This window comes from Mustela lutreola, chromosome 4 (genome assembly GCF_030435805.1).
Source record: "Mustela lutreola isolate mMusLut2 chromosome 4, mMusLut2.pri, whole genome shotgun sequence".
NCBI lineage: Eukaryota > Metazoa > Chordata > Mammalia > Carnivora > Mustelidae > Mustela > Mustela lutreola.
Window position 1 is genome coordinate 68,787,257 of NC_081293.1, and position 13,359 is coordinate 68,800,615.

The following is a 13,359-nucleotide window of genomic DNA, read 5'->3' on the forward strand; positions in this document are numbered from 1 at the left end:
TTCACCAAGGCCCCAGAGTCTGAGTCAAAACTCCTTTAGTCAGCCCTGCCTTTCCATCCACATACAAGTGGAAGGGCTTGGTAGCATCTGGGATGACCAATGCTGGGGCACACAGTAAGGCTTTTTGTAATTCCTGAAATGCTCCTTCTGCCTCAGCTGTCCACACTCTACCATAGTAAGTCCTCCCTTAGCCAGTTCGTAGAGAGGTTGTGCCATCTCCGTGAAGGCAGCATCCACAGCCTGCAGTAGCCCACCGTCCCAAGAAATTCCCTCTTGGAGATCAAAGCGAAAGCAACCGGTATTCCCTGGCAGTCTTCCATCCAAGTAATAACCAGGCCTGACCCTGCTTAGCTTCTGAGATCAGACGAGATCGGGCGCATTCAGGGTGGTATGGCCATAGACAATCATAGGCTTCTTACCCGATATTCTCAGATGAGTGTACGCGACACCCTATGTAACATGGAACTGTCCTTCCCTTGCTGGAGGAAGCTGAACTTTCTCATAACCTACTGTTACCTTAATCTGTCCAGGCTTGGTTAGCTACCATATCTCTCTCGTTCACAGTTATGTTGGCCCCCGGCCTTCTTGGGCTACTGATGCCTTGTGGTCATACCCATTCTGTACAAAGGAGGAAGTAGTGGAGGGTTTCTAAGTGCTTGGAACAGAATGATGTTTCAGACAGATGGACATGTCATTCAAAGATGCAGAGGCTGCAGAGAGCCAGCATATTCAGGAACGTGCCAGCAGCTGCACGTGTATCAATCGGGGGACAGGTCCCTGGCAGCCTCCGATGGCCAAGATTTGAAGCCTTGACTCCTGAGCTCCTCCCATGGGCCCTTGTGTGACCCATCGAGTCCAGACATCAGAGAAGAGGGACGGGCAGCTCATGGAGCTTCAGAGAGTTTTCTTCCCCTTGGAAGATGGCTTCCTAGACTCAAAGTGGACCCTCAGATTCTCGTTTTTCTAGGTCTGAAAGCCAACACAGAGGTGCTGAGCAGAGTCCAAATTCATTGCACAGAATTTCCCCTGTTCCATCTCCCAGATTCTGGGTGGAAGAGCTCAGAGAGAACAGCTGTAGTCTGCTCTGCCATCGGAGCAGGGCTGTCCCTGGATGCTGTCCTGCTTGCATCCCTCGCAGGAACTTAGGAGCATCTTATCTAAGGTCTGTCCGTATAAACCCTGGACCAGGCTACTCCGTGGAGTAGAAGACCGTTATGCCATATGACGTCCTGCAAGATTCAGGGTACAGTCCATTCAGACTCCATAGTGGAAGCGGTGGAGCCATAGAGATACATTCACACAGTCAGGCACTCTCCAGATTCAAACAGGTTGGACATCCTCCCCTTTGGGTATCCCTGGCTAATGAGAGGTGATCAGTCTCCCCTTCCATTCTTTTACGAATGGATTTAGCTCTGACAGTGGCCTCAGGGCTGTTTTTCTCTCTTTTTACATATCTCCTACTTTTTACATACAGAGTTGCTTTTCTCATTTCCATCAGTCTTAATTGCACTTATCAGAATTTTGTACTCTTAGAAATACCTTAACCTCTACTGAAGACTAAATATAAACCAATGGTGAGTTGTTACAACGGAATTCTTTAAATGGCAAATTTATCAATCAGTTAAGCACAGAACGTGTTCACCAGCAGATTTCAAAAGTACAAACCCAGTTCCAGCAACCAGCGCCCTAGCATTTCATCCCATTTGGTTAGGATCTAGATGTCCAACAAATTTAACTCCATTTGTGATTCAAGCAACCCTTCACGGTTTCAGGTTACCAAAGACTTCGGAAGCCACTTTAACAATTACTCATTAAACCCTTGAAACAGTTAACCAATAGCCCAGCCATCCCTTCGCCAACAGACCTCATGTTCCACCTGGGCCCATTCCACTTCAGATGCCATGCTTTCCCTGCCAGCAAGGGGGAGGGGCTAGGCAGTCCACGTTGGACCAGAGAAGGCAAGGAATTCCCCGAAACAAAAGAAGTTTTGGCAGCTGCTTGGGAATATTCCTTAAAGTCTCTGTCTCGAGGTCAGTTCATCCCACAGTGCCAGTTCTGCTTACCAAAAGTGGCCCACTAGGCACTCATATTCCACGCCTGGCTCTAATGAGCATCAGCATTGGACACCTCAACCCGGCATTTGACTAACTCCAGGTGGCTTGTTATAGCCCTTAACACATGAAATGAGTGAGGGAGAAGCCCCACATCTATTATGAGGAACAGAGAGATGAAAGCCAGCGTCCCCTTACTCTCTGCTTGCCACATTCCTTTAACCATAACAAACAACACAATAGACAACAAAAAGACAAACAAACAACCACAACCCCAGTGGCCCTCATCCAGAGCCTGCTGCTGGGGGGGAACTTTCTAATATAGAAGTTTGAATCTTATTGTTTCAGTAGAATTTTATTCAGTTATCATTTTGGGAATGTCTTCCTATTCAATTCCTTTTTTTTTTTTTTTTTCTTCTTCACAGCTTCTTCTTGTAATTATGGTGGATTGTCTTTGCCTGGCTTCCCATATTTAACGTTTTTTTCTAAAGAGTCCTTTTAAAGCTTTCTGTTTTCTACTTCCTCCTATTATTTTTTTCTCTTTTAAACTTCATTTATGAAACGTTTTTATTTTTCTTTCTTTCCTGAGCTCCATGAGCTTTTTCATATTCTCCTATTATCTTGTTATTTACCTTTCTATTTGTTGTTCCTTTAGAGTTTCTATAACCTTTAAATGGTTTATTGAAATGTATACTTTAAAAGGATGAATTGTGTCCAATCAAGTTCTGGACATTTTCACCATCCTAAATGAAACCCCATACAAACATCCGTCACTCCCATCCCTTGGCAACCCATATTAAGTAACTATTAATTTACTTTCTGTTCCTATAGATCTGAGTTTTCTGGACATTTCATATATAAACAGGATCATACATGTAGTCTTTTATCACTGGCTTCTTTAACTTGGCCTAATGTTTTCAAGGGTCATCGATATTCTAGCATATATCAGTTACCTTATAGAGTACAATATAGGTCTCTGATCCTTTTAAAATTTTGTATATTCTATGAGGTAGAAGTTCAACTTCATCCTTCAACATGTAAATATTTAGTTGTCCTAATGCCATTTGTTGAAGAGATTATTCTTCCCACTTGAATTGTCTTGGCACCTCTGCCAAGCATCAACTGACCACAAATTGTTATTTCTGTACTCAATTCCATTGATTTATATGTTTATCTTTATGCCTGCATGTACCACAGTCTAGATTATTGTAGCTTTAAGGTTTTATCTCCCCTGCTTGTTTCAGGTTCAGTTTGTTCTCTTCTCAATATTTTTAAGGTAGGGTTTGAGGTTTTTTGTATCCTTTAAAACAGGTGCTTCCTGCTATAATTTCCCTTTAAGTACTGTTTTAGTGGCATTCCATAAGCTTTGGTGTGTTGCATTTTTGTTTTCGTATAGCTCAACGGATTTCCTAATTTGATTTTTCTCTTTGACCTACTGACCAAATTTATGGAGTGCATTAATTTCTACACACTTTTAAATTTACCCAGAGCTTGCCACTGGTGGGGGCTATCTTTATCTCCCAACCATCTAAGGGGACTTGAACCCCTCAACTGTCTAAGGGGAGGCAGGGGACTCAAACCCCCCGACCACCCAGGTGGACTCGAACCCCCTCAACTGGCAGGGGACTCATACCCCCCAACTGTCCAGGGGACTCGAACCCCCTGACTGCCCAGGGGGACTCAAACCCCCTGACCATCTAGGGGGACTTGAACCCCCCCGGGACCACTCAGGGGGACTCGAACCCCCTGTTGATCTATCAGCCCTGGGGAGCATGGCTGCATCCAGCTTCTCCCCGGTGGGCTATACCGTGGAGCTCCAACCACACAGACAGATAGGATCCCAATACCTCCGATCTCAATACAGCCGATCCCAATACACCCGATCCCAATTCCTCCGATCCCAATACATCTCCGGAGGCTTTTCCTAAAAATTCCGATGCTGGCTCAGTTCTCTTCATTTGATCCCGGACGAGCCCCCAAATGTTAGGGTCCGTGATCAAAGGATCGAGACTGATACAAAGCGAAGGTCAAGCAAAACTTTATTTCGCGCCAAGCATCAAGAATCAAACTGACCAGTCAGGGCTATCTCTTACGAAAAGGTGATGACGATTATCCCGACAAGGTCACTCCCAAGAAGGCCGCTCCGGACGAGGCTGCTCTAGATGAGGCTTCTCCACAGATGAGGCCGCTCCATGATCGGAGCCACTCCCAAGAAGAGGCCACTCCCAAGACAAGGCTGCTGCTCGATGAGGTTGCTCCCCGGACAAGGCCGCTCCCAAGAAGAGGCCATTCTGGACAAGACCGCTTCCCGGACGAGGCCACTCCCAACGATGAAGAGGCAACGATGACAGCGACGATGACAAGGAGGACAACCCGGATGGCACAGACTCTGCTCCCCACGATGCCACTCTGACAAGGCTGCCACCCAGAGGAAGGCACCACTGTGGACAAGGCCACTTGTGGCTCGGGGTGGCAAGGCATTTTGCGGCGAGGCTGCTGGCAGCTAGGGGCCATTGGCATCTCAGGGCCGCTGGCGGCTCGGGACCTCTGGCATCCAGGGGCTACAGGCATCGGGACCACAGACTGCTGGCGTCTCAGGACCGCTGCTGTCTAGGGGCTTCAGGCATTAGGACCACTGACCACTGGACCGCTGGCGTCTCAGGACCACTGGTGTCTAGGGGCTGCAGGCGGGGCCAGAGGCGGGGCCTCAGGCGGCTCGAAGTTGCAGACGGCTGGAGGCTGCAGGCGGCTGGTGGCTGCAGGCAGCGGCTCCGGGCTGCCAGAGGTGGGGCCGCCTGAGGCTGGAGACTGCCTGCGCAGGGACCCCGGTGGCGGTTATAGCTCTTACAAGAGCTGTTACAGCTCTTCCACTCTGCCGACTCTCCCGCTCCCATGGACTCTTCTGCTCCCACCAACTCTTCCTTCTGCTCCCATCACAGTTCTCCTCTTCCCCTGCTAGCCTCACACAGCAACCTTTATGCAGTTGGTTGAGCCCCACCCCTATGGCCAATAGGATCTCAATTCACCCTAGTGGATATACACATGCTGCACCGATTGGACATCTCCACCTGGCCTGCCCCACCCCTACATCCGGGGTCCATAAGCAAGTTCCTCTGGGAGGGGCAGGCCCTTACAAGCACAAACGGGGAGCAGCAGAGGGAGAAGCAGGTTCTCCACTAAGCAGGGAGCCTGGCATAGGATAAATCCTAGGACCCCGATATCATGACCTGAGCAGAAGGCAGATGCTTAACCAACTGAGCCACCTCGGTGCCTGAGTTACTGTCTTTTGAAAAAGAAAATCTCTCAGATATACTAATTTCTGAAGGCTCCAAATATTTACACTTGTACTTCAGAGTTTGTACATGGACCCTTCTACTTAAGTCTTATGTACATTATAAAACATTTAAAATAGAAATTTAAAAATGAAAGAAAGTTCATATAGGTAGAAGCTAAAGTTTTTTTTTTTTTTTCTTTTCCTGAAAGTTGAGCAATAACCCCTGAGAACATGTCTGAACCATTGGGGGTAATTATGAAGGACAACACAAGGTAGGGTACTTTTTGAAGAAAATATTATTACTCTGGACAGAGTGGGATATACTGAATGTCACTGATGAGTGACCAGTTTAGGGGTGACCTAGCTGCAGAATGATGCCACAATGCATACCTTATGATGTAGTATTTCCATCCATTTCTTGTTATAAAAAGTCACATATTATTAATTTACTTTCATATTAACACATAATATGAAAGAGTTCTGCCTGTTACATATAAGCTATTTTCTCAATATCTGTTTTTTCCATATTCTCTTGAGTTTCCAGATGAATTCACAAGATACTGGATTACTTACTTTCTGCTTAACCTTTCATAAGAGTTTCATCAGTCCCATTTATTCCTCTTGTTTATAATAGCTAAACTCAACATTCCCAAATGATAGAGCAAATATACATTATATCCACCCCTAAAATATTGTATTAAGTAACTCTAATATGTCATTATCAATAAATATAAAACTATAAATTACTAATATAAAACAGCATCTTCTTAGGACTCACAATATCAGTGTAAGTCCAAACACTGAAGCTCTTCCAGTGTCTCAAGAGTGAGTAACATGATTGACTTTAAAAAAAATTTTTTTTAAATTTATTTTCAGCATAACAGTATTCATTATTTTTTCACCAGACCCAGTGCTCCATGCAATCCATGCCCTCTATAATACCCACCACCTGGTACCCCAACCTCCCACCTCCCCGCCACTTCAAACCCCTCAGATTGTTTTTCAGTGTCCATATTCTCTCATGGTTCACCTCCCCTTCCAATTTCTTCCAACTCCCTTCTCCTCTCTAACTCCCCATGTCCTCCATGCTATTTGTTTTGCTCCACAAATAAATGAAACCATATGATAATTGACTCTCTGCTTGACTTATTTCACTCAGCATAATCTCTTCCGGTCCCGTCCATGTTGCTACAAAAGTTGGGTATTCATCCTTTCTGATGGAGGCATAATACTCCATAGTGATTGACTTTTGAAACTGTGTGCTAGTGGGTATCTGCCTAGTAGTGACATTTCTGGGTCATAGCATAGATGCATGTGTAGCTTTGAACACTATGGCACACTACAGAGTTCTGCAGTGCAGTTGTATCATTTTTCACTCACACCAGCAAGCTTTTGAGATTTCTAATTGTTTTACATCTCGACAATATTTAGTGTTGCCAGTCTTTTATATTTATGCTACTTCAGCAGGTTTAAAACGCTATCTCATTGTGTTTTTAGTAAGAATTTCCTGGTAATTGGGATGCCTGGGTGGCTCAGTCGGTTAAGCATCTGCCTTTGGCTCAGGTCATGATTCCAGATCTTGGGATGGGGTCCCATGTCAGGCTCTGCTCACCAGGGAATCTGCTTTTCTTTTCCTTCTACCTCCCCCCGCCCCACTCTTTCTCTCTCTCAAATAAATAAATAAAATATTTTAAAAAAGGAATTTCCTGGTGATAAATCATGTTGAATATCTTTTCTCATGTTTATTGGCTAGTCATCGTCTTATTTTGTAATATTCTATTAGGTTCCATGCCCAATTTTTAAATTTATTGGTCTGTTTTTATCCTTAACATTCTTAAAAGTGTCTTCTCATGATCTTGTTGGCCATCTGTGGATCTTATTTGTTGAATTTCCTGTCCAAATCTCTGTACCTTTTTATTGAGTTGTTTGTAAGTTTATTTTTTTTTCCAGCTTTATTGAGGTATAATTGACACATGGAATTGGAAGATATTACAAGTGTGCAATGTGATGATTTGATATATATATGCCTTGTGAAAGGATTGGGAACTTAATCTTGAGCTGGAAGAGTTCTTTATGTTTTCTGGATACAAGCCCTTTGTCAGAGACATGCTGAAAATATTTTTCCCAGATTATGGTTTGTATGTTTATTTTATGCAATTATTAGGTGTCACGCTGTACAAACATTTCTTAGGTCACATGCTCATACCTTCCACGCTGTTATTGATTTTGTTCAGCTTGTTCTGTAAGTTAATAAGAGAGAGTACATAAATATCAAATTGGACTACGGATTTTTTAAATTTCCCCTTTAAGTTTTGTCGCACTTTCTTCCATAGTTTTTAAAGATCTTTTATGAGTATGCCCATTTTTATTTATTTATTTATTTGTTTGTTTGTTTGTTTGTTTATTTTTTAGGATTTTATTTATTTATTTGTCAGAGTGAGCACAGGCAGACAGAGTGGCAGGCAGAGGCAGACGGAGAAGCAGGCTCCCGCTGAGCAAGAAGCCCGATGTGGGACTCGATCTCAGGATGCTGGGATCATGACCTGAGCTGAAGGCAGCGGCTTAAGCAACTGAGCCACCCAGGCGTCCCTTTATTTATTTTTTATTGGGGGGTTGGAGTGGGGTGGGGTAGACTTCTTTGATACCCATTATGAAATGTCCCTTTGTGTCTTCCACAGTATTCTTTAAGGGTATTTTTTAAAAAAGATTTTATTTACTTATTTGACAGACAGAGATCACAAGTAGGCAGAGAGGCAGGCAGAGAAAGGGGAAGGGAAGCAGGCTCCCTGCTGAGCAGAAAGCCCCATGCCGGTCTTGATTCCAGGACCTTGGGATAATGACCTGAGCTGAAGGCAGAGGCTTTAACCCACTGAGCCACCCATATACCCCAAGGGTATTTTTTTTTAATATTACTGTAACCACCACCATTTTTTTATGTTTAGTGTTTCTGTGGTATATATTTTTTCACCCATTTACTTTGATCCTGTCTTTTTAATTAAATCATGTTTCTTATAAATGGCATATAGATCTTGCTTTTTATAGATTTTGGCTTTTTCAAACAATCAATCCAGCATGTATTGTATGTCTTTTCATTAGATTGTGGAGCCCATTAATAGTCATTGTAATTAATGATATAATTAATTTATATCTCTTTTGGACTTTTGCTCTTAATTTATACCATTTGCTTTTTGTTGTTCTTACCTATATTTTCTACTTATTTTGTGGTGCATTGCATAATACATGTGATTACATTTCTTTATTCCCCATATGAATATAAATACATGTGCACACACATACACCCTTGTGTATATGTGCACACACACCTGTGTATGTATATTCACATGTATGTGCATACACAAACCTTTATATATGGACACACACCTGTGTATATATACACACACGTGCATGCACACACACAAACCTACATGTATGTACACACACCTGTGTATATATACACACGTGTGCACACACACAAACCTGTGTATATGTACACACACATGTATACATGTACATGTGTGTGTGTGTACAACACACAGAGACACACCTGTGCATATGCACACACACAGAGGCTTATTTGTCACTGTACTAAGCATATTCCTCTTGAGTGACTGCTGGAGAAACGGCAGTATGCATTTTTAAAGCTGTCACATTCTGTCATCAAGTGTACTATTACATGCATCATGGAAGAACATATATCTGTATAATTCTCCTTACTCCCTTACCACCCACCTTCTATTTTCTTGTGGTCTTGTATTTTACTGGCTATCTACCATAAGACAGTGGTATATTTTTGCATGGAGGAGAATTCTAATTTATATTTACCTAGACCAATACCTTTACTAATGTTCTCCATTCTTCCTGCACATCTGGAAGTACATCAGGCATCATTTCTCTTCAACCCCAAGAGCTTTTGTTAGTTATCTCCTGAAGTGTGAGTGTATGTGTGAGAATATCTTTACTTTGCCTCTTTTGTTTCTCAAAGACATTTTTATTGGATATAGGATTTTTGGTTGACAAGGTTTTTCTTCATTTCTACATGATATTTTTCATTTTCAGTATTTCCATTTGTTTTATTTTATAGTTTTCTTACCTTGGCTGAAATTTAGTATTTTTGGATAAGTTTTCTACTTTTTCACTATATCTTTATCAAAACTACTTTATACTTTTTCTTATCTGGATATTTCCTAGTCTTGATTCTGTTGATTTCTGCTCTCCTGAGTTGCTTTCTTTCTTTTTTGGTGGTGTCTCTTAATCTTCACTTGTAGGCCACACCTTCTCCTTATAAATCACACCCTTTCCTCTTTCAGGGGGCTGGAGTGAGGTCTGAGCCAGTCTGATAGGCAGTTGAATAGGATCTGGGCTTTGGTGCAGCTTTAGTTTGGTTTGGTTCTCTACTACCTTTGGAGGTTTGCAGATAGGACCAGTCCTTTCCCCTGGATAGGGTCAAATAATTCAGCATTGTTAAGACACTGGAGGTCTGTCTGTTCTCACTGCTGAGATACTCACTTTGAGGACTGTGGAGACGATTTTCTGCTTTCCAGCCCAGATAAAAGATGTTTTTGGTTACTGGGTGGTTACTTTTGCTCTTTGGCCCCTTGTCTATTTTTAACTTAAGGAGATCACTTTTGGTTCTCTGGTTTCTCCACTGATGTTTAAAGGCCTTAGTCCTATACTCTTTTCAGGTGTGACATGTTGAAGGATTCTCTAGCCCCATTGTCCAAAGTTGGCAGTGCCAGTCTGGAATTACTCTGAGCTCTTCCACCATGGTCCTGCCTGGTGGTGGAACACATCCCTGGACCAGTAATTTTTCCTTTCTGCTGAGCCACAGCAATACCCGTCATTGGCCACACTACACTCCTCTGTTTCACTGGGGGAGGATCGGTCAGGTGGAACTGGCCGTGGCTGCAGAATCCCGTTTGCTCAGGATGCTCGTCTGCAGGGACAGACCAACATGGCATAGCATGTTTGGGTGATTTGGGGTGATTTTGCCTTTCTTGTCTCATCGCAGGGCAGGTTTATCTTCCTCACGAGTCTGCTAGGACTCATGGCTCATACAAAAGGCTTGCTGCTTTCTGAGCTTAAACTCCTTTGTGTCTGTAGATCTCTAATTAGGTTTTAAAACTAGGACTTTGTAGCTTATCTGTGATCCCTTCTGGATTCCTAGGTCTGAAGTTTTTTTTTTTTTTTTTTTTTTTTTAAGATTCTATTTATTTATTGGGCAGAGAGAGAGAATGTGTGTGTGTGTGTGTGTGTGTGTGTGCACGCGTGCACACACACAAGCAGGGAGAGTGGCAGGCAGAGAGAGAGGGAGAAGGGTCCTGGGATTATGACCTGAGCTGAAGGCAGACACCCAAATGACTGAGCCCCTCCAGGTGCCCTAAGCTTGTTCTACCACGTATGTTACTGGGTGTCAGGGTCAGCAGGGTGAATGAATGCATGCATGCATGAATGAATGATACAGTACCACTCTCCACTTAATGCTGTCCCCTATACCTTGCATGTGTCTAATCACTTTCAGTTTTAAATGCACTTTTATATGTTTTAGTATACATAAGTAAGTGATGATAGAGCTAATACACATTAGATTCACATTGAATATCAGTCGTGTTCAATGATGGTCAAAGCACTTTACACAAGTTCTCTCATTGGATCCTCAGAATCCCTGACTCTTCTTGTTACAGAGCAGGGAGATGAAGAACAGGGACTTTAAGTAGAAGTAGCAGAACTATTTCATGTGTCTGTTGGCCATCTGGATGTCTTCTTTGCAGAAATGTCTGTTCATGTCCTCTGCCCATTTCTTGATTGGATTATTTGTTCTTTGGGTGTTGAGTTTGCTAAGTTCTTTATAGATTCTGGACACTAGTCCTTTATCTGATATGTCGTTTGCAAATATCTTCTCCCATTCTGTCAGTTGTCTTTTGATTTTGTTAACTGTTTCCTTTGCTGTGCAAAAGCTTTTGATCTTGATGAAATCCCAATAGTTCATTTTTGCCCTTGCTTCCCTTGCCTTTTGCGTTGTTCCTAGGAAGATGTTGCTGCGGCTGAGGTCGAAGAGGTTGCTGCCTGTGTTCTCCTCAAGGATTTTGATGGATTCTTTTCACACATTGAGGTCCTTCATCCATTTTGAGTCTATTTTTGTGTGTGGTGTAAGGAAATGATCCAACTTCATTTTTCTGCATGTGGCTGTCCAATTTTCCCAGCACCATTTATTGAAAAGGCTGTCTTTTTTCCATTGGACATTCTTCCCTGCTTTGTAAAAGATTAGTTGACCATAGAGTTGAGGGTCTATTTCTGGGCTCTCTATTCTGTTCCATTGATCTATGTGTCTGTTTTTGTGCCAGTACCATGCTGTCTTGATGATGACAGCTTTGTAATAGAGCTTGAAGTCCGGAATTGTGATGCCACCAACATTGGCTTTCTTTTTCAATATCCCTTTGGCTATTCGAGGTCTTTTCTGGTTCCATATAAATTTTAGAATTATTTGTTCCATTTCTTTGAAAAAGATGGATGGTACTTTGATAGAAATTGCATTAAATGTGTAGATTGCTTTAGGTAGAATAGACATTTTCACAATATTTATTCTTCCAATCCAGGAGCATGGAACATTTTTCCATTTCTTTGTGTCTTCCTCAATTTCTTTCATGAGTACTTTATAGTTTTCTGAGTATAGATTCTGTGCCTCTTTGGTTAGGTTTATTCCTAGGTATCTTATGGTTTTGGGTGCAACATGGGGGCTTAAGTGGGTAGGAGAAGAATCAATGAAACAAGATGGGATTGGGAGGGAGACAAACCATAAGTGACTCTTAATCTCATAAAACAAACTGAGGGTTGCTGGGGGGAGGGGGTTTGGGAGAAGGGGGTAGGATTATGGACATTGGGGAGGCTATGTGCTTTGGTGAGTGCTGTGAAGTGTGTAAACCTGGTGATTCACAGATCTGTACCCCTGGGGATAAAAATATATGTTTATAAAAAATAAAAAATTAAATAAAGCCTGTCGTACATTAAAAAAAAAAAAGAAGAAGAAGTAGCAGAACTAGGATTTTAGCAAATCATTTTCTGATTAAAAAACACCATGTCATTAAGTACTTAAATACTGTGCTTCTCTTCTTGTTTGTACATCCATCTGGGGGGGAAATTGTGTGTGTGTGTGTGTGTGTGTGTGTGTGTGTGTGTGTGTGTGTATGTATCTTTTCACTGGAAAGTAATTCCAGGTCAGTAATTCATAATTCATTTCCTAGCAGTAGTCCTTTCACTGCTACACCCCAAGAAGGATTTCAGAGACAATTACATTAACATCACTGAGAGCAAAGATTGACAACCAGTATATTCTAAAAATCAGAGGAGTCAAATGGGAAATAATAATCTGGGACTTTTAAAATTGTAATTACCTTTTTAATGTTATAACTCCTCTTTTCCCCACAAAAAGAAGCAAAAGAAACTGGGATTATGAAATGAAGAGTGAACTTCTATAGATTTCAGGTTTAAAATTTAAAATGTTATAACATAGACTAGATCAAACAGATTTCTTGGGGATTATCTTTTTCCATTCTCTGTATCATTCCAGCAAGTCAGAAAAGTAGGGGGCATAGCAACAGATTTAACCCACTTTTAGCAGAAATACTTGGTTATGGTGGATGGACTTCATCACCTCTGGACTGAAAAAAGCCTTTCTGGGGGGAGGGGGTGCAATTTAAGGGGTGAGGAAACCCTGTAAGGGAAATACATGATGGTTTTGCTAATTTGGAATGAGAATGTGCACAATTTTTGTCCCACACTGCCTACACCCTAACCTTTTGTGATGTTTTATTTTTATTATAGTGCTGCTCTTGACCACATTTATTGCTTGTTGCTGTTCAAGTCTCTCTCCCCCACCCTGAATATGTGCATCGAAAGAAATGAGCTCGTCTCCCTGCCCAGCCTTGTGTCCCAGATGGCATCTTACTCATGCTGGGCACTCCCTGACAGTGGCTGAAGGAACAGATTCTGTGTGCTGGTGCCTTGTGGCAGCAGTTTGCACATAACTAATGTGAAGTA

The 13,359-nt window shown here is 42.3% G+C and overlaps 1 pseudogene; it reads right to left on the reverse strand.

The window, feature by feature from the left end:
• Positions 1-283: 283 nt before the first annotated feature.
• LOC131830828 (5S ribosomal RNA) lies at positions 284-402 on the reverse strand (annotated as a pseudogene).
• Positions 403-13,359: the final 12,957 nt, after the last annotated feature.